We start from the raw sequence: 27,416 nt of genomic DNA on the forward strand, positions 1-27,416 counted from the left end.
GTGTCCGTCTGTCTGTCTATCTGCCTGTCTGTCTGTGTGTTTGTATGAATTCCAAGGCATACATGTAGAAGTGAAAAAAGAAAAAGCCAAGTGCGTACAATCAAGCACTGCACACTGTTGGGATAGTGGGGAGATAAGAAGGCAACCTTTGTTAGTTAGGTCTCTCCTCCCGTTTTGTTAGTTAGGTTTCTCCTCCCTTTTTGTTAGCTAGGACTCTCCTCCCATTTTGTTAGTTAGGTCTCTCCTCCCATTTTGTTAGTTAGGTCTCTCCTCCCATTTTGTTAGTTAGGTCTCTCCTCCCATTTTGTTAGTTAGGTCTCTCCTCCCATTTTGTTGGTTAGCTCTCTCCTCCCATTTTGTTAGTTAGGTCTCTCCTCCCATTTTGTTAGTTAGGTCTCTCCTCCCATTTTGTTAGTTAGGTCTCTCCTCCCATTTTGTTAGTTAGGTCTCTCCTCCCATTTTGTTAGTTAGGTCTCTCCTCCCATTTTGTTAGTTAGGTCTCTCCTCCCATTTTGTGGGTCTCAGGGATTTACTGCAGGCCATCAGGCTTGGGAGTTACTGCTTATATCCTCCCAACATTATGACTGGCCCAGCCATTATTGTTTTATTTTAAAGAACACAACTAATCAATTTGTAGAATTTATTTTCAGTTCAGCCATTATTATAGGACCTTCTTCTGTTTTGAAATTTTACAGGGACAGTATAACATTAACATTAGTGGACAATAAATTCATATACTCAGTTAATGTCAATAAAATAGGGCTATTTAACCAGATATAAAAATAATTTCTCACCAAAATGCTCCCAAAATACATACATTCCTTAATTTCAGAATCAATATGAGAATTGTATTCTAAAAAAGAACCATAATCAATTAGAATATGTGATCTGACTGTGATGAGAACAGTATACTTATGTTAATTTGATGCTTTTGGTTCAATTCCAAAAGGGCAAAACCTGTAAAACTCTTATGGCCATTTCCTGAACACCACGTAATACCTGAAGAAGAATGTTTTTGAATAAATTTTATTTTGCATGCATAAACATGAGCTCATATTGACAAATGAGAGACTTACTCAGGGATATAGGTGACACTGTGGAGTTCCTGACAATCACTGCACTAATTCACAGTTTTCAGCTCCTCTAGTACAGCTGTGAAATCAGCAGGGAGTCATTCCATTATATGTGATTTTTACACATTTGTTGGTTAAATCTGAACATTAAATGCAATATTGTGCATGCAGGGGAATTACAGAGATTTGTGTATGTCCCTGGAGGGTGTGAGATCTATATGTCAATAAAAGATCCATAAATGAGTCCATCTGTAAAAGATGTACATCTCTTTCCCACTGATGCTTATGGTATACCAGCCCTGAGAACTCTCAAAACAGCAGGGAGTTACAAAATCATGAATAACCTGAAAATGGATCCCACAGATTAATTTGTCATTTTCTTTAAGAAAGAAGGGATTTCCAAGGAAAGTGTAACATTATAATAGATTCCACTCATTAATTTAAAACCATAACAGTGACAGAGATATAAAAAATAAGATTGAACAATCTTTAGATTCTTATGAATGGACTCAGCAAAACTGAGCAGGCTCATGCTTTGGGGGCATGTAAAATATACAAAATATATTTCTGATTGTACAACATTACATGCTAATATAGATCTGTAATTGTGCTTAATTTCAAAAAGAGTGGAAGCTTTAATTGCTCAACATATCATAGAAAAGTTTTAGGTTTCATATATATATATATATATATATATATATATATGAAACATACATATATGAAACATATATATATATATGAAATAAATATATATATATATTCATATCAGTATCTTCAGGTTTAGATCAATTTTAAATTTGAAAGAAGAGTTTGGCTTATAATTCTAATTTTGTTTTTCAACAGTTTTGAGATATTATTTCATTTAGTACACGAAACATTTTTAATGTTAAGGTTTCCCACATTATGTAATAAAAGATTGTGGTCTAGAATAATTTTTTATCATCTTTTAGACTTGAGTTTGCAAAAGATAAAGAATTAGATTTGGTAGTTTACTAATGAGAAACATTTCCCACAATTTCAAAGACTGTAAGATTTCTTAGTATATTTGAAAATAATAAATGAGAATAATATTTTTAAAAAGTTAACACATACAGACACACATGCACACAAACACACACACATATATTACCGTTAATAATAATGTTAGACTCATAATACTAGAATTATTAACGTTAATTAAGTATTCTGGAATCATTTGTTTACCAGAAAATATTGTAAAACAATCCAAAATTTGATAGCTTGTGTTCTCCTATGTGCTTTGAAATCTAATCCTTAGTGTGATTGTATGTAAGCAGAGAAAATGTGTCTATCATTAATTATAAGTTGGTTACAACCATGAGTGGGATTGGCAACCCTTGGAAGTACTTAGCAATAAGAAAGACATTCTGTACTCACTAAGGAGTCTGATTCTCCTCCTTTGCAAGATCTTCGAGGCTATCAGGGACATCCCGGCATTCAGATGTTTGAAAAAAAATCATTATAAATTACACAGACCACAGTGCTCTTTTCTAAGAGCCCAAATTTATAATAAAATTTCTCAGGCTTATGAGAAGAATATGAATTCTTAAGTGTTTTGGGGTGGAATTAACTCTTGATCTCTATTAGGTCGATTTGATTTATATCATTTATTTGCAGATAAATATATTAACATAACCCCAGACTCTTAAACTCTCACCTCTCTTATTCTCATCTCTAGCTCTCCTTTTCCTCATCCCTCCCCCCCCCCCCCCCGCTTCACCTTGCCATGGCCAGCCTCTCTTTCTACCTTCTCTGCTTCTCTCTGCCTTTCTACAATAAAGCTCTAAAACCATAAAAAAATAAATAATCCCAGAATTTCCTCCCTTGATGCATTCTTCTTGGATCTTTGTTCACAATCCATGATCCATGATGCCATGATGCTGAAGTTGTCAGTCCAAGGAAGCCAAACTGTGAAAATGAGAGCATATCAGTTTGCCATCTTTCTGTGTGTTTGAGTTGTGCATCAAATCTGGAGATGATCACCCTGGCCTTGATCAGCCTACCTGAGAGGTTTACAACAATCATCTCAGGAACGTGATAATCAACAATTTAAAATTGCAACATAACTATGCTTTATAAACACAATGGCCAACAGGATAATGACTTTGGAGCAAGGCCTGACAAGATGGTGGAGCTTTGTTCTCTTCTAAGCATTATTGATGCTCCTGACATGCAGTCACACCTTGGTGACACCACAGAAGATGGCCAGAGGATGAAATATGCTTTTAAAAGGAGAGAAGGGCAGGGCATGATAGACTTGCTTTCCTGTAACCTAGTCATGTCTCTGACTCTCTTAGTCCTGAGAATGAAAGCAATTGTTTTTTTTTCTTTCTGTTGTATTATTGCTAATATATGTATGTAGTATCCATGAATAATTTCATGTTTCCATATGTGCCAGCATGGGCACATGCACATAGAGACATGGAGTGACATTGAGGAACTCTCTTTCAATATCTTCTAGGTTAACTATTGAGGAGAGAATTTCACTTTGCGTGAAGCTGTGTCATTCCATATGGTCTAGTTGCAAGTTTACTTCATGGATGGCCAGTATTCTCCATTCCCCCTTGATGTAGGATCTAGGAATCATATATATATATGCTGGAATTTAAAAAATCATTAAAAGTAAATTGTTTATGAAGACCAACAATGCCTCCTCCCTCAAAAGCAATTGGTTATCTAAAATAGAAAAAAAAATCAATAGCAAGCATGGGTCTGCCTCCTTTGAGTTTTTCTTCAGGACTGTTCAGGTGATTCATAAAACATTATAGGCTATGACCTCCGATGGTAGAAGCTAAGTTTCTCATCTTGAAGATACAATGAAATTTGGACAAAATTCACAGAGAATCTAACACATTTGGACTAAATGTACTTTGCATTATGTTATGTCTAAGTAAGGTTTACATAGACTCATATGTTTGAACAAGCCAATGGGGACCAGGTACTAGAATGTGGTGGTTAACTAAGAAAAAAAAAACACAATTGTGACCAGTGTGGTACAATAAGCCTAAATAAAAAAAAAATGGGATGCATAACTTTAAGGAAATCAACATCTCATAGTTCTCTTCCTCAGGGATGCTCAACAGCAAGGAAATCATTCTTGATACAGGAAACCAATCAAACTATCAAGGCTACTGATGCAATGGAGCTCAGTGGTGAATCTATAACCACAAATTGTTAAATCATTATAATTCCTAATTGCTTTTTTTTTCTGTGAGCTATATTATTTTTATTGGTCTTATTCATGGTTACCAAATATGTCTGAGGTTAAACATACACACATCACATTGCCATTCCCAGTTCATTGATGGATTTTAGTTATCATTTGCATAAGCCAATGCTCATATCTGCAGAATAGAGACTAACACAACTCTATATTTTGTCTTATACCCATAGGTGAGTTTAGTTCTCACCTTTCATCAAAGAAACTTTCCTTAGCAACAGAAGGAGACTATTTCAGAAAAAACAACCACTAAGCAAAATATGCAGTTATAGATAGAGTCCCAAATGACACACCTACAACACAACACCTGCAGGTTAGGTTTAAGAATAATATACAAAATTGGATGACGAAAACTTGTGAGAGAAAAGGAACTTGACTGTGAATTTATGTGTCTTAGAAATGTCAGAGAAAGAACACCCATAATGACTAACCAACATGACTGCCAAAACATGATCTGATCAAGGACAATAACACCAGACATGCTAGTGTGGAAGAGGAACATTCATGAACCCCCAAATCTGGAAAAAGTACTAGACACAATGGAAAAAAATGCTGAAGCTGGAGAGCTGAGATCAGGAGAAGCAGCTTTAAACAGGGAGAATATGTATACTAGAATGTATATATACTAGGTAATGTTTCGCGAAATTACATATATATTATAATTTATATCATACATATGTGACCACAATTAAACAAAAGGAGATCATAAATTTAAATGAGAACAGTGAGATAGATGGAAAGAGTTAGATGGATAAAATTAAAAGGGAAATGATTGTCTTATAGTTTAATCTTGAAGAGTATTCTAAAAGATTCTATGCTATATTCATAAGTACATTGGTAAAAGTCACCTGGTAATAAAAAAAAATAGATGTTCTTACCTTTAGGTCACTTCATGCTGTTAATTTATCTCTTTTGATTAACAATGTGAAAACCTAGATGCACAAAGAATTATCTTTTCTGATCTTTCTCCTGTCCTCACTGGATATGTTTCATGCAAAAAACTCATATTAACTTACCTTTAATCTTCTGTGCATTGAATTATGAAACATATGTTTTTTTCTAAGTATTTCAAATAAATTATTCTAAGTATTAACTTACATTCTGTCGGATAGAAAACCTTCCAATACTCCCACCTCTTACATCACCATTATGATCCCTCCATTTTCTAATGCACCCCCACTATAGAACAACAGACCCACGGGTGTTAGGAGAATATAACTGATAACATATTTTCCCTCTTTTGTAATTACTATCTGTTTCTGTTTGCCTTCATTGCATTTGTCAGATAAAACATCATGGTCAGTTTAAAGTTGCTAAAAGCTAAAATCCAAACAATTCAATTTCAGCTATGATGATTCAAGGTCAAGAATGTCTGTTTTATTGTACTTTCAATGGAAATCACCCCCAAACTCCTTAGTGGAGCCACATCTCCATCCATTCTTCATATCACTGAATTTTAATACTTTTCCTGACCCAAACCAGTTTGTCCTCAATGCTTCCTTCTCATTCCATTTTCATTTCTTATATCACACATTACAGTATCTCTAGATTAACAGCCACATAAAAGAAAAATGCCTGCCGTTTATCCCATTTGCAATTCAAAGCTCTGTAATAGTTTCTGTTATAGAGCAGGCTCATAAATTAGTAATCTTAAAATCCTATTTTATTGCAATCTGCTTTAAAATGGACTTCTGATTATAAGTGAATAACTAAAACATCTGTTTTAAGACAGTGTCTTACAGTGTAGCCAGCCTGTCCTGGATCTCATGGGAAGTTTTTTGTCAGAGTCCCAAAAGCTGGGACTTACAGGTACTGAAAGGTAATCTAAATATCAGTAAAATTTAATATAAAGAAATAAATTTTTTCCATGCCAAAAATTATAAAAAAAAACATTGAATCCATTAAGTACAATGCTACCAATTTTGGTTGATATAAAAATGAAAGCATATTAAAACAATTGTATTAAATATTGTTGAAAGCTTTTCCATTTGAACTCTTGTGAATAACCTAAAGCAGTACAAAAATTTTAAAATACAGCTAGCTGAATGAATATTTGAGAAGTATATTCCATGCCAGTTTAAATTCATGATTATGTGGGTTTAAGATTTTGAGTATGGAAAAATGTTGTCTATGTATCTATTAGGTAGTTAAGTACTGTTTATCTGTAAAGGTAGAAAAACCTAAAGATCTCATTTGACCCATTAATGGAAGTTTGATTTTTCACACATCTAACAAGTTAAAAATGAATATGAGCTGCCCCATCTCATTTTTCTTTGTTCTAGAATCTTTTGTTTCAGAATACTCTACTGCATAAATATTATGCTCCAATAATAGTTCAAGTATATAATACCTTGCATGGAGTTTTAAAGAATCTTGCCTTTGATATTATGTTTCTTAAAGAAGAAGAGATGAGAAAAAGAGCAGGAAAAAGATGTCTGAGGACAGTAAAGGAAATCCTACATCCTGAGCTTATGGTAATGCAAAAGTAGTCATGGAGTTTTACTTCAGTCTCTCCATCTATGCTGTTCATGGGATATGTGAGCCTTAAAACACATTCTAGAAGGTTTTTCTATCCTTCCCTAGACACTGAATTAGGACCAGCACAATTTCATATTGCATAAAACTGCCAGCCAAGGCTCCCTATTCTTCCTTTAATGTTCCTTTTCAGTGTCTCAAATTTCCTGCTCATTCCATCTCTCCAGACACCTTCACTCTCCTTATTATTGATTCACACTTTATATTCAAAGTAGGGATTTCTTTCCCATTTTCTAACAAAAATGTGTTTTCCTCAATAACCCTAAGCTTTATACTGAGATGGAGCCTTGGAGTAAAATTATTCTAATTAGTTTCTTAAAGCCAAAGGAAATTGAAGGAAAAAAAATGGAAGATTTAAAACTCTCACATTCACACAACATTTTTTTTTTTGATCAAAGAATAGCAAGATTGGGAATTCTTTTTCTTTTGCCTAAGAAATTATCACACAATCAAGGATCATGTAGAAAATTTAGACATAACACAAAATTATATTTTCACTTCATGAAACACGTAAAACATAGAATAAAAAATAGAGACACTGTGTGTGCAGTAACAGTACAGAATCTGCCTTCTCAGTTATAGCAATCAGTCACCAGAGCAGCAATTAGGATACATAAAATGAGATTGCCTCCTTTTTTCTCACTAGGAGAGCCTTAGTGTTTATTCCCACATGCTTCACAGGGCCTGGTGATTGAATCTTTGTTGTACTTCAGTACAATGCTCTCTGCAACATGAAACTGCTCTCTTTACTCTAAGGTGAACTTCTAGAGGTCAAAGAACTGTTCTACCCCACGGCAGCATGATTCTCATTTTCCTAAATTGTTGATAATCTGATAATTTAGATTTTGTCAATTCATCTTATAAATTCTTCTGCAAACAAACTACCAAAAAAAAAAATCCTTTGTCATGCTTTGTAAGGACTGGATGCTGGATTTAGTCCTAGTAACAAAATATTAAATATGTATTTTTCAAATTTGGACAGATGGACACAGTAGCACATGTCTATGACCCACTCTATATCCAGACCGAGGTATAAGTATTGACTCCAGAATTAATCTTAGAAAAGCTTGGGCTATAAAGTGATACCCAGTACTAATACATGATTTTATGATGTAGCAAGAGACAGAAATAACAAACAAAAGATGTGTAAACAAGCTATATTTAATCTTTCATGTTTTAAGATCCTGGTATGACCTCATTAGAGTAACATGGCTTTACAACATAGGCATTCTGTCATGAGTCATAAATAAATTGATTCTCATGCAGTATAAATCAAATGGTTAGTTAAGTCTTTACAATGATTTTTATTATATCTAGTAATGAATGGAAGAATGTTTTAAGAATAAATTCAGACAAAAAGAACAGAGAAGGTAACTAGCATTTGTTCAAAAGAAGAAATTAGAATCTCCATCTCTAAATAGCAGCCCACTCAAGCACATACAGATACCTACAGCTAAGCATCAGATGGATGTCAGGCCCAACTCTTATGGAAGAGTTGGAGAAAGGATTGAAGGCCTTGAAGGAGATGGTAACCTTACAGGAAGACCAAGAAAGTGAATTGACCTGTACCCCTGGGAGCTCTCAGAGACTGAGCCATCAATCAAAGAATAAACCTATGTGTCCCTATGTGCAACCTATGTAGCAGACTTACAGCTCAGTTTCTAAGTGAGTCCCCCAACAACTGAATCAGAGGCTCTCCGTAAGTCTGTGCCCTTACTGTAGTATCTGTTCCTCAACAGGGTTGCCTTGTAAATCAAACATAGATCTGATGCACCAGGGTGGACAGATACAGGGTGCCGAGTGTACCTTCACAGATGAGAAGGGGAGAGTGGATGGGGAAAGGTGTCTGGGAGGAGGGGACTGGGAGAGAGCAGCATTTGGGATATAAATAAATAAATAGGACTTCTTTACACTGTAAAACTTCCATATGGCAAAGATATCATCATTTGAGCAAAGTTCAGGGTACATATTACAAAAAGATCCTTACCAGTTACACATTTGATGGGTACTATCTAAAAAATATAAAGAACTTAAAAAGCTGGATACCAAGAAAACAAATAACCCAGTTTTAAAAGATGAGATACAGAAATAAACTGAATGTTCCCAAAAGAAGAAACAGAAATGTCTGAGAGTTACTTTAAAAATATTCAACACACTCTTCACTAGAGAAATGCAAATCAAAAGTACTTTATGATTTCATCTTATACTAGTTGGAATGGCCAAATCAATAAAAGAAATGACAATATTGAAGAAGATATGAGAAAATGGGGACAATTATCTGTTACCACTACTGAAACATACTCTGTCAAGGATAAGTTACATCTAATTGGGTTGTTGGCCAAAACGACACTTGGAAATTTCCAAGGTGGTATTGGGTGCTCTCCCAACCACATGGAAAGAGCTAATTGCTGAAGACATCACTGACATATCTTATTGAATACAGAGAAGTTAAGCTGTGCCCAACTAGAGCCTTCACCCCTACTGTCTAGTCTTTATGGTACTGGAAGACTCTGCTTGCTGACAGATGAGAAAGGTAAATACCAACCCAACTCTCAATCATGTAATCTACAGTGGTGAACTGTCTGTAGTTCACACTACCTAGTTATATTGCCTGGGCAATAATGACACAAATGTTGTAGAAGTTAGCAAGCTCTCTCACCTCTAACAGAAGGCCCTCCCCATTAGATGGAACTCATCCTTGACACAACTTTGATGGCTAAGAACTTAGCATGAGATTGTCCAGGGACACAGGAGAAGTCTAAATACTATTACAAATACTATCCTTCTGCTAGAACACAATAAATCAATAAAATAGCTCCTAATGATATTTGACTATAGCTGTAGATCCATGTCTCACTCAGCCATAAGCAGAGAAGGTTTCCTCTTCAGTAGATGGAAACTGATAAAAAGCAACACAACCGGACAATGTGCAGACCATGACAGACTGAACTATTTCACCCTCAATTGGTAATCTTCATCAGACTCTTTCCACCTCAGGTTTAATGCAATGCTAAAAAAGAGGAATAAGTAAGGCTATGAGTCATAGGGTGTGGAATATGAATAGACAACAGTGTCTTCCAGAAAAGCAACACTGATTTACACATAAACTCACAAAGGCTATGGGGGCATGCATAGGAAATCCATAGATGCGTGCCAGAAATTGTCTAAGAAGTAAGAGGGGAAAGTGGGCAGGAGCATCCATATGTAACCAAGAATCCATCTCCAGCAGACAACTGCTCACATAGGAAAATCAATTTTCTCCAACAAAGTCTCATTGGAAATACAAATCACACTTAATGCAGCTCTCATGCCCAGTAGTAGATAGTCAATACAAAATTAATTCAATAGTATTTTTTTCTAGATTTTGTTTCTCAAATTGTTTTTTCTGACATTTTTTATTCACCTGTCTTTTAGTTGTATATCATAGTTGCTGCTTTATGGTGTGTGTGTGTGTGTGTGTGTATGTATGGTTCTTGTGCATTTTGGTGCTTTTTGCTGTTGTTGTTTGTATTTTTGTTTGTTTCTTTGGTTTTTTAGTTGCCCTCTTTTTTATCTAGAGAGAATGAAAGCATTGAGGGAGATTGATGTTCAAGTGGGAAGGGTGTGGGAGGAGAAGCAAACCGGACAGGGGAAACTTATCAGAATATACTGCATGAATTTTAAATTAAAAATATAATATGAAGAAGAAAAAATAAAATAGCAAAGAACAATATAACTTCTTTATTTGTAATATTTACTCATGTAATTTTTAATATAAAATTATGTGATGTTAGAGTCACCCTCAAAGACTCTCTGAAAACGTTCCCAAGATTCCTACCTGTAGGGTATGGAGACTGCTGTATCCAGATAGGACTTCTAGTGGAAGGAGGGAGGCATCAACCCACCCACAAACTCTTCAACCCAAAATGCATAGGCTGCCAATGACTGCCCAAACTTTAGACCCATCTCATGTAAGAATCAACTCTTGACACTATTAATGATGCTCTACTATGCTTGCAGACAGGAGTCTAGCTTGACTTTCTCCTGAAAGGCTTTAATCAGAAGCTGGTGGTAACAGGTGCAGAGACCCACAGCCAAAAATCAGGTGGAGGTCTGGAAGTCTTGTGAATGAGTGGGGGTTAAAACTGAATGAACTGGAGGAGTGAAGGACACCATAGTCAGACATAGAGTCTAGTAAGCTGTGCCCATGGAGGGCAGCATAGACTGAAGAAGCATCAGCCAGGGACCACTCAGGAGCTGGAACTAGACCCCCTGAATATTTGTAGTAGTAGACTTGCATCTGAGCCTTCATGTGGGACCTCTAAAAATTGGAGTAGGGACTATCTCCGATACTGTGGCATGCCTGTCCTTAACTGGACTTCCTGGTTAGATTTTAGTGGGAGAGAATGACGTTAGTCCTCCTGTGATTTGATGTCCTAGGGTGAGGTGGTACCTAAAGATGGCTTACCTTCTTTGAGAATAAAAGGAAGGATGGGGGAAGGCTTTTTAAGCCTTTAAGGGACTGGGAGAAGGAGTAGGTTGCAATGAGGCTACAAAGTGAATAAATAAATAATTTAAGAAAAATATGTGATGTTAATGGCAGTCAAAATTAATTAAATTATATTTTAATATCTAGAAGACAAAGTGAACATTCAATATAATTAGAATCAGTGGCTGAATTGTGTAAAGCAATTTCTATCAATATCAATATAAACTTCAGAACACAATTGTAACAAGTTAAGAATAAAGGAACACAGTTTTTGTTGGTGATGTTGTTTTGTTTTGTTTTGTTTTACTTTTAAACAGGAGAAGATGGAGAGGAAGTATTCAAGGATCCAGAGAGGTCACAAACACCAGCAGAACCTGTCCAACACAGCAAGGCTCATAGGTGCTCAGAGAGCCTGCATGGGTCTGTGCTAGGTCATCAGCAAATATGTTGTGGATGTCTAGCTTTGGCTTTCTACGGGACTCCTAAGAGTGGGAGTGATTGTGTTGCTGACTCTTTTACCTGCTCTTGGGACTTCTCACCTGTTGGGTTACTTCTCCTAGCCTTGATGTGAGAGTTTATGTCTGCTCTTATTGCATCTTGTTACTGCAGTGTTAAGTTGATATCTCCATGAGGCCTGCTCTTTTCTGAAAGAAAACAAGGGAGAGGCGAGTTGAATGGGAGCCTAGAGGAAGTAAAGAACAGGGGAGTATAAACATGAGAGAAGAATAAGAAGCAAAATAATAAAAATAATCTCTTATCAAATACATCATGGAAACTTGAAGATAACATGATTACAATAACTGATTATTGATTGTTATTTTTGGTGTATTATCATTCACTTAAGACTTTGTGCATACTAGGCAAGTGTTCTGCTATCAATATATGTTAATATCCCTGAAAGAAATTATACTGTCCAGGAAGAAATCATCATCTTAAAATCAAATTATGAAAGCATGCTTGATGAATGAGAAAACAAAAATACTATTTTTACAGGGGTAAAAACAATGCTGTCCATTGTGATTTCCATAACACAGACAGTAATTTCTCATGGAGAGCAGAATTTACTGCCATTGAGAAACAGAGAAGATCAAAAGCCAAACCCAACAATAAGCTCTACTTCACAAAGTTGCTTGTACTAACAACCTGCAGTTTTAGAAGATGAAGTGGTTTAGGAATAAGCACAATCACAAAAGAACTCAAATGATATGTACTCACTGATAAGTGGATATTAGCCCAGAAACTTAGTATACCTGAGATATAAGATACAATTTGCAAAACACATGAAACTGAAGAAGAACGAAGACCAAAGTGTGGACACTTTGCCCCTTCTTAGAATTGGAAACAATCACCCATGGAAGGAGTTACAGAGACAAAGTTTGGAGCTGAGACAAAAGGATGGACCATCTAGGGACTGCCATATCTAGAAATCCATCCCATAATTAGCCTCCAAATGATGACACCATTGCATACACTAGCAAGCGTTTGCTGAAAGGACCCTGATATAGCTGTCTCTTGTGAGAGAGACTAGGCCGGGGCCTAGCAAACACAGAAGTGGATGCTCACAGTCAACTATTGGATGGATCACAGGGCCCCCAATGGAGAAGCTAGAGAAAGTATCCAAGGAGCTAAAGAGATCTGCAACCCTGTAGGTGCAACAACATTTTGAACTGACCAGTACCTCGGAGCTCTTGACTCTAGTTGCATACATATCAAAAGATGGCCTTGTAGAAAGAGAGGCCCATTGTTTGTGCAAACTTTAAATGCCCCAGTACAGGGGAACGCCAGGGCCAAAAAGTGGGAATGGGTGGGTAGGGGAGTGGGGGGGAGGGTATGGGGGACTTTTGGGATAGCATTGGAAATGTAATTGAGGAAAATACGTAATAAAAAATTTTTAAAAAAACTCTGAATTTTGAAGTCTAAGATATGAATTATAAAAGAAATGGAATAGAAATAAAAATAAATGGCAAGGGCAGTCAGAAATTTCCAATCTCTAACATTCTGAATGAAATTTTAGTATTACTTGTTCACCACGAGCACTGGCTCAACAAAGTATATAAAGTGAAAACTAATAACTTCTGGGATTAAGATTTAAATATATATCCATCCAATTTAGATGGATATTCTTGCCTTTTCACATGAAGTGTTGTCAAAGGAGAGGTGTATTTTTATATATTTTGATTTAATCTGTCCTAATGACTCACATTTTGGAAGCTTTCTCTGTTTAAGACTTCCAGAAAAGGGTGCTTGACAAATTATACATCAAGTAAGTATCTCATTAGCTCCTAGCAAATGTCAAACTCATTTACACATTCAGAGAGCTAATGATGTGTTTCTAGATAGTTTCTTATAAATTCCTGTTTTCTACCTAACTTTAGAACACCTAAAGTGTTATGCTTTTATTTTCTGAATTCTAAAATTCAACTTTTTAAATAATTTCAGTAATCCTCAATTTGGGAAATCTGTGGGAACTAATACGTTAAGTTGTAGTCTATAATTTTGGAATGAATAAAATAATATGCAATAATATTCAGTCTATAGCATGTGATAAAATACAATGTTTTATTTTAATCACAATTGAAAATATATGAATGGTGTATGATTATGTACACCTGCCTTTCAGATATAGGGTTGTATCTTCTTATTTGTGTAAGAAGATATACAAAAAATCTCAAATGAATTATTTCTTTACAATCTATATTTTATAATCTCTAATTTGATATAAATGAGCAATTTTCCTTCATTACAACTCTATCCAAAAAAATATGGAATGACTCCATATCTTTCAGAGGAGACTGATTAGACTGAAACAAAAAAAAGGTGTTTTTATTTCAAATAGATGAAGTAATAGAGGAAAACAGATATAGATGAATACAAAAATAGTTCAAAGCAAATGACAATATGTTAATTTGTTTATCTAGTGCACAGTGAAAGAATTTAAAGATCTGTTGAATCTTAGCAAGGCAGTTTAACTTTGAGTGCTTTTATTGTTTCAGAAATATTTTCATTCTTTTTCATTTTTCTTCATACTCACGCAGAAAGATGTTCTCCTAGCAATACTAGGGATGGAGGTTTTTTTTTTTTTTAAACCAATTAACCTTTCTGTCATATTTTTCTTGTCAATCTAAAAGCTTGTTTTTTAAGAAGATAAATAAGATTAGAAGATCCATGACATACTTAACCAATATAGGCATGACCCAAAATAAAAGAAATAGAGATTACATTATCAGGAAACATTACAATAGACATCAATAAAATTCACAATATTTTTATTAAATGCTGTTAAAAATCCATAATCCACTCAGTAAGAATCAAATTAAAGGAGGAAATGCTAGATGTATCTGAATCACTAAAGTTAAAAGCAGAAATAATCAACAGCTAAATCCGACAAATAAAAATCAGCAAATCAAAAAAATTTAAAAAGCATTCAAACAAAAGAAAAGGAAAAGAAACAAATAAAATACCAATGTCAAGATATACTTATACCAGAATTCTACAGAGCCTTCAAACTACAAGCAGTACTTCTTGAGTTATGTTTTTTTTTAAAAAATCACAAACACCTAAGCTCCTTCACAAAGCTAGTACTATTAAAGTGGCAAAATCAAGTAAACACCCAAGAAAAATATATAAATGAAGGCCAATATCCTTCATGATCCTTCATGCGCTTACATACAAAAAGTCTCAATGAAGTGCTTGCAAACTGAATACTGGAAATATCAAAAAGATAATATGCTATGAAGAGTGGTGTTTATCCCAGAGATGTGGGAAGGGTACAGCATGTATAAATGAAATATATAAATAGACTTAAATTTCAGCTCATGTGACTATCTTAAGAAATGGATGAATGGTTGCTCTTTAACAAAATACAATATGCCTTCATGATAAATGTTCTAGAGAAAATGGGACTTGAGGGAACCTCAATATAATGAAGGTTATATTTTACAAACTCATAGACAAAATCAACCTAAATATAGAAATATTCAAAGAAATGTCATTAAAGTCAGGAATGAGAAAAGGCTCTTGATTAGAGCAATAAGACAAAAGAAGGAAATTTAAGGAATAAAATAGGAAACTAATGAGTTTAATTATCCTTATTTGGGGATAAAACACTATGCATGAGACTTGAGTAATAATTGCACCAGAAAACTTCTAGAAGTGATCAACCCTTTCTACAAAAAAAAAAAAAAACGTATAAAAATCAGTGTCATTCTATATAACAAGCATAGTAATAAAAAGATCATAGACATACTTCCATTCACACTATCTTAAAAATCAATCTAGGAATAAACATAACTAATGACATGGAAGATCAGTTCAATAGAATTATTTAATTTCTGAAGGAGGATTAAAAGAAAGATACTAGATGATAAAAATGTTCTGATCCCCACCAGAGGTAGAATTGGTATTATGAATATGAACATTCTACCTAAAGGAGTATAGAGATTTATTGTATTTCCAGTCAATATATCCATGTTTGATTATTTTGTGAGAGAATACTATACACATAAAAAGGATGTGAGTCCTCTTAGCTGTTATGAATACTTACTTCTCATATTTGCACCCCTCTCTTAATTAATTCAGAACGTTTAAACTGTATTCTCTTCTCCACTAAGAACAACTCTCCCATGGCCAGTGGTTAGTAGTCAGTCATGAATGGGCAAGAGTCAGAGCTGGAAATTTGAGGAAGATGGTAAGAATAACAAACTAGTCCAAATTTTAGGATACACAGACATGTATGCATGTATACACACACGAACATGTTGAATTAATCATATTAACAGAAATATAGTTAAATTTCATTAAATATATATATATATATATATATATATATATATATATATCCCCATTAAACTTAATAATTCACAATACATATGAGTACAACTTGAGGTTAAAAACATACCCATCTTACCCTATTTAAAAGTTGCATTAGTAAATAGACTGCCTTCCATTTCAATGGCTGATGTTTTCCACATGTGCACTTTTTTCAAAGTCTGCCTCAGAAATATATATCTTGCAAAGGCTCATCAAAAGCCTATACAGGGCTCCTGAAGAAGACTTGGGTTCAGTTTCTAACACCCACATGGAAGCTCTCAGACACTTGTTAGTTCACTTCCAGGGTTAGGTTGTTTTTTGGACTCCAAAGCTGTCAACACCCCCATGGTTCAAAAGCACACAATTAGTTGCACACATACACAGCTTGAAGAGACACTAACTCCCTCTTTGTCCCAAATCCCCTTTTAAGCTTGTCTGTAAACCATACACAATAACACTGGTAGAGAGCAAAAGGTGAGCTTGTTTTACCATCGAGTTTAATAAAGAAGTTGTATCTCTCCACCCCCCAAAATACCCCCCAAAACAAAACAAAAAACAAACAAACAAACAATAAGAATGGTGGAAAACTGAAAATCTTGGGAGAAGCTATGAGCTCCTATTAAAAAAGGTCCTTGTGGTGCCCACAGCATGAGTTTTAAGTGAGTATTTGGCTCCAGTGTATTTCCTTGACTTTTGAACATGCAGTCCTCCTCCTGTTTTCTTTCCATCATGGGTTCACAATTTTTAAAAGAATTATATTTTTATTTGACAATCTCTTACATTGCTTTTGTTTATTTTTGAGGTTATATTTAGTGACCTATTTTATCCTTTCCATATCCCCACTACAAGCTCTCCCTTCTGTCCTTCAAATTCATAGCCTCTTTCTTTTAAATTTCTTCAATTTTTAAAAAAATTTCTTTGAAATCAGTTTTTCAAAAAATATTAATAGTTCCTGAAGAAATTTTGCAAATAGTTTTCATCATACTCTTTCAAATTTCCACAACTTATTTCAAATTCATGCTATTCCAATATCTTTCCCATATAGATTTGTGGCTATTTTATTGTAAACCCATCAGCACCATTTTGTGCTGCCCAAAATTTCTTGGATATGTGCTCTTCAAGTCAAATTTAGTCATATCACTAAGGATTACACTCTTAGAAAAAAATAGAAGACTCTCTCTCAGCACCTGACAATTGCTAATGGATCCTTGACTGTTGTCCAACCTCATTCTCATCGCTGGCATTTAGTCTATCAAGGATGGTACAGGGATGCTCTTGTTTATGCTTTTGAAATCGACTTGATTCCATAGATGAATCTAATTTATGTGTCCACAATGCATTGCTTCCTTGTAGTCACTTACTACTTTGGCTCATAAACTCTAGTTCTTTTCAGCAGAGATACCCGCTGTGCCTTAGGAAGTGGCAGTTTGATATATATTTCCATCTATGATTCATAAATCTGTACCCACTTATTCTTTACACTTTGGATAGCTGTGCACATCTGTGCTAAGCACTAAGTATTGCACAAAGCACTTTCTGTTATGCAGGTAAAAATGTGTACTAATGAATGACTATAATGTTAAAGTATTTAGACTCACTTTAATACTATATCCACTTGGCAAAGTAGTAGTACTTCTTATCCACTGTGGCTTGTTATCATATTACTTATGCAGGTATGCATCTTTTCTAGATGTTGGTTGAAAAGTTGAGGGAGAGAATTATTTGGCAACACAACCCACCAAAGGAAACATTACTATACACTGTGGAAAAAGCTAATTTGCTGAAACAGGGCCAAAGCATGATAATCAAATAAAAATGAAAATAGAATACTTTCAGAATAAAAAATAGGATATAATTTAGTCATCTCGTGCTCATTATGGGTACATATAGGAATATATAATAAGAAGTTTAATTGAAAATGAACAAATGTATGGTTAGACACAGACTCCTATCTGTAAGCCCACATCATTGACTTCCATGTTATTTTCTGGAAAGTTCTCCAGTGTTCCTTAGGTTCCGAGGCCATATCTAAAGAAGTTATCAAATTTCTTCCGCATACCTTCATAGATCTCTCTCTCTCTCTCTCTCTCTCTCTCTCTCTCTCTCTCTCTCTCTCTCTCTTTCTCTGTGTGTGTGTGTGTGTTTAAGGGGGTGGGTTAGGTTTAATTGAGACAAGATTTTCTTTATAACATAGCCCTGGATGTCCTGGAACTTTATTGGTAGACCAGGCTGGCCTTGAACCATAAATTATTTTTGTAGCTGCAATTTAGTGAGGCTGAAAAAAATATTGGTGAGTAATTACCAATTTTTTCCCATTAAATTCCTATATATTTTAGTTTCTCAAAACTTAATTAAATTCCTAGTCTATTTGATTCCTTCATCACAAGTATTCAAGAAGCACACCACAGAGCATGCCTATGGAGGCACAGTGATTGGCGATTTTCTTCTTTGTACATAATCTTCCAATACATTTTAATGCTGACCAGCTGGAGGTCAGACATTCCAACAATAATTTTTGGAATTTATAATACCTTATATTTTTTCCTCACTTCCCTTAGAACTCAAACTCACCCCATACAATCCTTGCACTCTTCCAAATTCATGATCTGTGTGTGTGTGTGTGTGTGTGTGTGTATGTGTGTGTGTGTATGTGTGTGTGTGTGTGTGTGTGTGTTTACCAGTTGAGGTTTGGAGTTTCTGCCCTAGAGAAGGCCATTTCTCCAATTCTCTGAATTCTCCAGTTGCTTGTTTGATATATACAAGCCAAACTGTTTGGAAAGTAAATTAACCTTACCCGAGGTTATCTCTCTTACGTAATAGTTTCAATAGAGCAGCAAGGAACAGGCAATATTCATTCTTATCATGATTCATTATTTCTCCAGAGATATAGAAGCCATAGCCATTTAATCTTCAAAAATTATTAAAGGTGAATTGTCTATTATGAGAGAAAAGCAATTGTTACCACATTTCCAGGCTTTCAAGAATCTGTTGTCTGATCATTATGCCTATCCCACATACATCAAATCCAGTATGTGAGGAGAGCTGCTGCTTTGACCAGGACACAGGGAGTACAACACACCCCTTATCCAAAGTTTCAGCTTCTTTTAAAGGCAAAGGTGAATAAGCATTTCCTAGTTTCTAGTTTTCACCAGGTGCTGTTACCCTAGCAGTAGCTTATCTTGATTCGAAGTGACCCAAACCACCTTGTAGACTGAGAAATCTGTCTGCAGTCTGACTCTTTGAGGTGTTGCCTATTTAAACTATAAACAAAGATACTTTCTCATGAGAAAGGGATTGTGAAGGCCATCCATCTCCTCAGATGGCAGAACCACAGAATTTTCTGCATGTCTTCTTCACTTCAATTTCTCAGTATGCTCAGAATCACAAAGATCCCATGCTGCCTCTCAGGTAGCAAGCTAGGTGCTGTCACCTCATGCCATTTCTCTACACACATTTTTACAGATGTCCCCAAAGAATCCCCAAAACAGGTACTATGGGATCTGCTTTGGTCAGAGGAGATAATAATATTAAGGCTCTTTTTTCTTCCTCAGGAAGACTTGAAAATTACATGTTGGAATGAGTAATTGAAGAATAATTTATTTCCCAAAGGATGCATTATTGTATTTCCCTAAAAATAATTTATTTAAAGACAATGTGGGAATAACACATGAAATGTAAATATAAAATAAAATAACTAATAAAAAAGAAAGAAGAAAAACAAAGTCAACAATAGCCATTTAATGATAAAATTCAATAGCATTCTTTTTTTATACATGCCAGTAAATAATTTTCTGACTCATTTTTTAAATTGAACCATATTTAAGAATTTGACAATTGCCTCCAGCTTTGGAAATTCTTCTAATTCACCAGAAAATTGATTTTTCATTTTTCTTTCCTTCTTGAAAATTTTACTTATTATCTAATCTCTAGTTGTGTTAGACAATCCACATTTATTATTTCATACTTTGTGTTCAGTTATTTTTATTTCCAACAGTAGGTTTTAAACTCATAAGCAACTTACACAGGCTACTCTTTCTTTGTTTATATCAAGCAATTAAAATAAGTATATTTTATAAAATAACATGCTGTTAACAATTTCTTGCAATATCAAAAGCACTTTCCTACCCTTATCTTGATTTATTATAGTTTTCTTATGTAAAAAATCTATTCTTCCTGATTGAAATAATAAGAGATGGCCATATATTATTTTATCTGCCCATAAATGCACTTTAATGTTAACAACTCGGGAAATGTACACATCTGTTCTACCAATTGTACTTCTCAAGCTAACATCTCCATATTTGTTACATTATAATCTGAACAAATTACTGATTTTTCCTTGGAACCGTTTAATAAATCTTATTCATTTTAGGTAAAAGTATGCACATTGTTATTAAATCTAATCTACCACATTCATTTGAAAATATGCCAATTGGTTTTTAGTTATGTCTTTGATTTGTTATAGGTTGGAGTTGATACAATAGCCTCCTTTTAACTAACTGCTATATATACACTAAATTATATATATGTGTGTGTGTGTACACAGAAGAAGTAGGGAAAATAACTAAAATCATTTGCAAGTATTAATATAGCTCAAGAACATTTCATATCAATAAATCACATCAAAGAGAATTTTTGAATAAATATTTTAGGATCAATTGATAAATTTGTTCTAAAGTTTGGATTTATAGAACAGAAGTCAATCATGCTCATTATATAAAGAACATTAATTTTTCACTTCTCTCTTTAACGCATGCCTTCTCATCCCTGGCTAAAATATTTGGATATAATAATTCTATTACTTCCATATATTAGAAAAGTAAATTTCAAATGTTAAAAAATGTTCAACTAAATTTAGTATATACATTAAGAGTCATCACTCATTTTTTAAGCCTATCTCCTGTCTGGCTAGAGTCAGATTTAGAAATTCAGGTAAGGAGAAAAAGCATATGTCCACTGCTTTATGACAGCCTGTGCTAGCTCAGTTCCACTGTCGGTAACATAAAATGATCACACTAGGAAAGAGCTTGAAGATCTCATATGTCTCGTGTTTTAGACTCTAACATTGGTGTACCATCAAGGACAAATTGATAAATTACACGATGCTTCGGGGCAAATTACTTCCTCAATCAGAAAGCTTTCTTCAATTGTTGTTTCTTGCAAAAAAATGATGCCCTCTAATGTCACCAACAACAGAGAGCTTTGCTGTCTTCTCCAGAGCCACAGAAACATAATCCAATTCCCCTTTCAACCAACACTACTGGCAGATGCAGGTGAGCCTGTCCAGCGATATGAGATTCAGAAAAACCTGCAAGGCTGTGATGGTCCTGATGAAACTCTCCAGAGGGACAGGACATATGCACATACAAATCAACACTACATTTATTTCCAAAAGAAACATACAACTGTCCAAGATTTGCAAGCTAAGGAGGCATCTGAACCGAGAGGAAACATCAGGCTTATGTTCTGTATACTCACAACCCTCCTTTCTTATGCCTTTCGAAATTCCCCAAAGAAATGTTAAAATAAAGAGTCTTTCTCCCATCACATTAAGGAAAGTAAAAAGAGAGAAAATGCACAGGATTCTCACAAGTGTTTTTAAATCTATTACGTATTGCTCTCAAGTTCTTTGAAGATACAGGTTTTTTTTGTTTGTTTGTTTGTTTTGTTTTGTTTGTTTTGTTTTGTTTTGTTTTTTATGATCGTTTTGATGTGTTCTTGAATTTGGTTTTAGAGAATTTATATATATATATATATATATATATATATATATATATATATATATTAGGTATTTTCCTCATTTAAAGATCTAGCCCATAATCAGCTTCCAAATGCTGACACCATTGCATACACTAGCAAGATTTTGCTGAAAGGACCCAGATATAGCTGTCTCTTGTGAGACTATGCTGGGGCCTAGCAAACACAGAAGTGGATGCTCACAGTCAGCTATTGGATGGATCACAGGGCCCCCAATGGAGGAGCTAGAGAAAGTACCCAAGGAGCTAAAGGGATCTGCAACCCTATAGGTGGAACAACATTATGAACTAACCAGTATCCCGGAGCTCTTTACTCTAGCTGCATATGTATCAAAAGATGGCCTAGTCGGCCATCAGTGGAAAGAGAGGCCCATTGGACTTGCAAACTTTATATGCCCTAGTACAGGGAAACGCCAGGGTCAAAAAGTGGGAGTGGGTGGGTAGGGCAGTGGAGGGGGAGGGTATGGGGGACTTTTGTGATAGTATTGCAAATGTAAATGAGGAAGATACAGTTTTACTCTATAGTATGGAAATGAGGACCAGCAAGGGCAGAAGCTGTAGAGTTGGATGGCTCACATCAATACTGCACATTTGAGACTCAAGAAATATGAAGTTGCCTACATTTTTACTCGGTATTCTGATAATTCTAAAATTTAAATTTACTCACTTTTCAGAATGACAAATTAGTTCAGAGAATGCACACACACACACACACACACAAAACAACAGGATGTCAGTGGTTTTTTTTTTCCTGACAAAAATATCTGGCAACTCAGTATACTATAATTTTGAAATATAACAATAATTTGTTATGATATGTAAATAATCTTTGTTTTAAAAATTATGTCTTCTTTAATGGGCAAAAGGTCTCAAAGTGAATTCTTGGTTTATTGTACATGTTACAGAGTAAAATATAAACATACATATTTCTTTCCTTATACACTGAAACTGTTTTCAACAGTTCACTTTCAATTTTTCATGTAGTTTCCTCAAAGAACTAGAGAATTGAATCTAAGGAAAGGAATCTCTTCTTAGATCTTGACAAATAAATTACGTGATAACTGAGCTGCAGTTTCATTTTAGACTCAGAAAGAAGGAAGTATAATTGAATCCTGGCTTGATTGAGCATTTGGGAGTTCTCCTCCTAAGACAAGAAAACATGAAAAACAATCTTTTAGCGTGATGATCTGTACCTGCTGTTTATTTAGTATCACTTTAATATATTATTTGTAAAGGAGGAATAAGAACTTACATCTAAAAGATGACAGTGTAATCATCCAGGTGAAAGTAAAAAAAAAAAGAGGAACATTCCATCTATTATATAGTCTTTGTTCACAAGAACTCTATGTTCTGATCTGAAACACTCACCACCCACTCATGCATGTCACCAGGAAGAGAGTGTCTGCTGTGCAGCTACAGAAGTACCTGTTCTGCTAGCCAAGAATGAGATTTGTTAGTAGTTCTAGACAAAGCAAAGTATAATTTATATCCAATTTGACCAAGACATTTATTTTCTTTAAATATCTATCTTATTTAAACATATGAATATAAATAACTTTGAAATATTTCCAATATGGCACTCCTTAGAATACATATAAATTTTGATATTTAATGTTTTTTTATTGAAACACTTTATTTTCTGTAAAAGATTTATATAGTTTTGCATGCGTAGAACTGGAAAAGTTTATGATTTGAGAAACATATAGACATATTGTCACAGGCCTAAATATTATATGTCCCTTGTTTATTTAGCAGTCAGTGACACTTGGTAGGAGAAAACATTTATTATCAGGAAAAGCTTCATTTATAAAATACATACATTCACACACACACACACATAAATTCATAAATGTTTTGCAATTGACAATCCAATTACAAAATAACTGATACTATCAAAACTTTCGATAATGTAAGCCATATGATAGTTGACATTTTATTAACTATTTCTGGGTACTGAATTAGCATTTTATGTCCTAGAACATTAGTGTACTGAATGGCACTTCATTGATCTACCTTAAAGGACAAACTAGAACATGGGTATCATCTAGGTGCACATAATACTGTGTAATATACAGTCTAGCATTATGCAGTAACTTTTCATTTGGGAAATTGAAATTGTTAGTCCCTGAGAAATAATTAAATCTCAGAGTTCTACAGAATGATATTGAAATTCATTTCCCTAGTAAAACACACAGGTGGGAAGAAAAACAGAAGGGAATTTTTGTTGTTATTTGCTACAAAGTCTAATTCCTGGAAGAGGACAGTGTATCCTATAAGATGTGACAGTTTTAACAAACATGTTCTTGGAAACGTTAGCTCAATCACAGCTATAAAATAAAAGCACATTCTGTCAAATAAGCTGACGAGTGAGTAAAAATGTGAAAGCTGATGTTACAAACAACATAAACACTATGGACAGTATCATGAAATCCTAAGTGCAAGATATTGTCAAATACAGGGAGTTACATTACTTAGCTTTATTCCAAAATAGTGGCTTCTATTTTCAATCACCAGAGATGATCATATTAATTAAAAGCTTCCAGCAATTACTTTTATCTCAGGTACATGGAGAGAAACAGATGTAAGGTGGGTTCCTTAGGTCTTGTCTGTTCTACAAATGTTGAGTAAGTGCAGTTGCAGAGGAAGATCCTGGGTGAGTCAGCTTTCAGCACTATTCAGAGCTCGAGTCTTGTTATGTAACAGCTAAAACACTGTATCATATCACATGAAAATAAACTTTGCCTTATAAGTAAATTAATAAAAAAATGAAGTCAGGTCAACAAAACTCTTATTCCTCAATGTTTCGGTTATTTAAAGCATAGGCACAGGCACACTGGTTTTCTTTTTTATGTTAAGTAATGCCTTTTAAAAGGATATTTTATGTTTAAAATCAAGTACTCTCAGATGTTCCTGAAGTTTGTTCAAGAAAATGGGATAATATTCAGGAGTTTAGACCAATTTCAGAAGGGAATCAGGATTTCCTTTAGATTACACATTGTTATCCATATATTTAGATTTTGAGTTCATGAAAATAATAGGAATAATGATTGAGGAAGAATAATTAAGTCTAAAATCTACTTATGAAGCCTCTTTCAATCAAACACTGAAACTCCCAAACTGAATAAAGGCAAATACAAATAGACATTAATAGATTAGATATGAGATAGAGAGTTAGATATAGAGATGAAGAGAAATATACAGATAGAGATAGCTTGAGATGATAAAGAGATATATTTGATAGTATTTGAGATTTGTCCATTTAACACACACAAGCACACACACATGTGCACACACACATGTGCACACACCCATGTGCACACACACATGTGCACACACACATGTGCACACACACATGTGCACACACACATGTGCACATGCACAGACACATTTTCTTTCAAAGTACAGTATCAATAAGCTAATTCTCCATTTATAGAATTTGTAAATTTGTTTCTGGGACAAAATCAAATCCTAGTTCCAACATTCTTTCTTTTTCAAGCTCAGGGACAATTTAATTAGCATTGAAACGAAACGTTCAGGGCAAGCAAGTGATAAATCAGAGCAGCTGTCCAGATAGGAAAATGTAAGTGAGAAGGTGAAAAGGCATTTCATTTGAGTTTAGCCAGCAAAAAAAAAAAAAACAAAAACAAAAACAAAAAAAAACTGTGAAAGAGTAAGAAAGCCCACAGTATGAGAGAATGCATCCATGAAGAAAGAAAAAAAAAAACTCAATAGAAACTTGTTACAAAGCTTATAGTTATCTCATTTTAGCACAGAGGTGCTGCTCTGGCTTTTGCTATATCCTCGTAAGTCACAGGACTCTATGTACCATTGTATTCCATTTTTATGTGGCTTCCGTTATCCTTCAATACATAAGATAATTAATTGTGGAAATAATGTTGATCTGAGTAGAGCTGGCATACTGATCTCTGCAGTCTTTACATTATCCCTCAAGAATCAGAGCTCTAGAAGGAACCTTTTGTTTCAAGGCCAGGAGTGGCAAGGATCAGAATTACTTCACAACTCACACGTGTTGTGTTGCTTTCTCAAATACCAGCAAATGTTCTTCTGCTCTCTGCAATAGTGATCATAAATTATAACATGAAATTTCATCTTTCTCTATTATTTTCTTTTTCTGAGGGTGTTAAGTTTATTTTACTGTTTTATATCTGATGTGGAACCAATTATGCCCATCTCCTGAGAAATAATAGGAAACTTCAATATTCCATTTTTTATAATAGAATGGTCATCTGGACCAAAGTGAACAGAAAACCTCACAACTAAATAACAGGATAAATAAATTGCACCTAACAGATTTCTATAGAATATTCAACCCAAACACTAAAGAATATGCATTCTACTTAGCAGCTCACTGCAGCTTTTCTAAAACAGCCCATACACTAGGATGAAAAACAAATCTTCACATATAACAAAAACGTGAAGCAACTCTATGTAACTTGTCTGATCACATCCAATAGTACATAAAATCAACAGCAATAGGAATTATTTAATTCATGACATTAAACAGAATATTTCAGGATGATGACATAGTAAAGAGAAACACAGGACAGAAAACAATACTTATTTTTCTTCCTGTCTAGTTTTTTTTTTAATTTACTTTTTTAAATTAGGTATTTTCTTCATTTACATTTCAAATGCCATCCCAAAAGTCCCCCGGAAACCGCCCCCACTCCCCTACCCACCCACTCCCACTTCTTGACCCTGGCATTTCCCCATACTGAGGCATATAATGTTTGCAAGACCAATGGGCATCTCTTCCCAATGATGGCCAGCTAGGCCATCTTCTGATACATATGCAGCTAGAGACACGAGCTCTGGAGAAAAACAATACTTATAATTAAGTAAAAATGTATACACATGACAGTAAACCTGTGGGACACATTTAAAAGAATTTATAGCTCTCTATCTATATATATTTTGAAGGTAGGGCTCATTTCTTTTTGGTTTTCTTATTCCTTTACTGTTTTATTGGATATTTTATTTATCTACATTTCAAATTTTCCCCTTTCCTAGTTTCCCCTCTAGAACCCCCCTAGACCATCCTCCTTCCCCCTACTTCTATGAATGTGGCCCCCCATCCACCCACTCACTCCTGCCTAGCCACTCTCGGATTAACCTACACTGAGGCATCCAGCCCTCCCAGGACCAAGGGCTTCTTCTCCTATTGATCTCTGACAAGGCCATCCACAGCTACATATGTGGCTAGAGCCATGGGTCCCTCCATGTGTTTGGTTGGTGTTTTAGTCCCTGGAAACTCTGTGTGGTTTGGTTTGTTGATATTTTTGTTCTTCCTATGGGGTTTCAAACCCCTTCAGCTCCTTCAGTTCTTTCTCTAACTCCTCCATTGGTGACCCTGCACTCAGTCTAATGGTTAGCTGAGAGCATCTGCCTCTGTATTTGTCAGGCTCTGACAGAGCCTCTCAGGAGATAGCTGTATCAGACTCCTGTCAGCAAGCACTTTTGGCAACCACAATAGTGTCCAGGTTTGATTTCTGTATTTGGGATGGATACCCAGATGG

The 27,416-nt window shown here is 34.8% G+C and overlaps 1 long non-coding RNA gene across 1 annotated transcript in view; it reads right to left on the bottom strand.

The window, feature by feature from the left end:
* LOC115029219 (uncharacterized) overlaps positions 1-27,416 on the bottom strand; it is a 255,453-nt gene that overhangs the window by 28,646 nt on the left and 199,391 nt on the right. The window contains exons 3-4 of the long non-coding RNA XR_015044705.1: positions 15,858-15,981; positions 11,854-11,958 (exon numbers count right to left, since the gene is read on the bottom strand). This is a non-coding gene — a long non-coding RNA (uncharacterized LOC115029219). The remainder of the gene's footprint in view (positions 1-11,853; positions 11,959-15,857; positions 15,982-27,416) is intronic.

The sequence above is a fragment of the Mus caroli genome, unplaced genomic scaffold (assembly GCF_978045245.1).
Source record: "Mus caroli unplaced genomic scaffold, Mus_caroli_1 scaffold_12, whole genome shotgun sequence".
In the NCBI taxonomy this organism is placed as follows: Eukaryota; Metazoa; Chordata; class Mammalia; order Rodentia; family Muridae; genus Mus; species Mus caroli.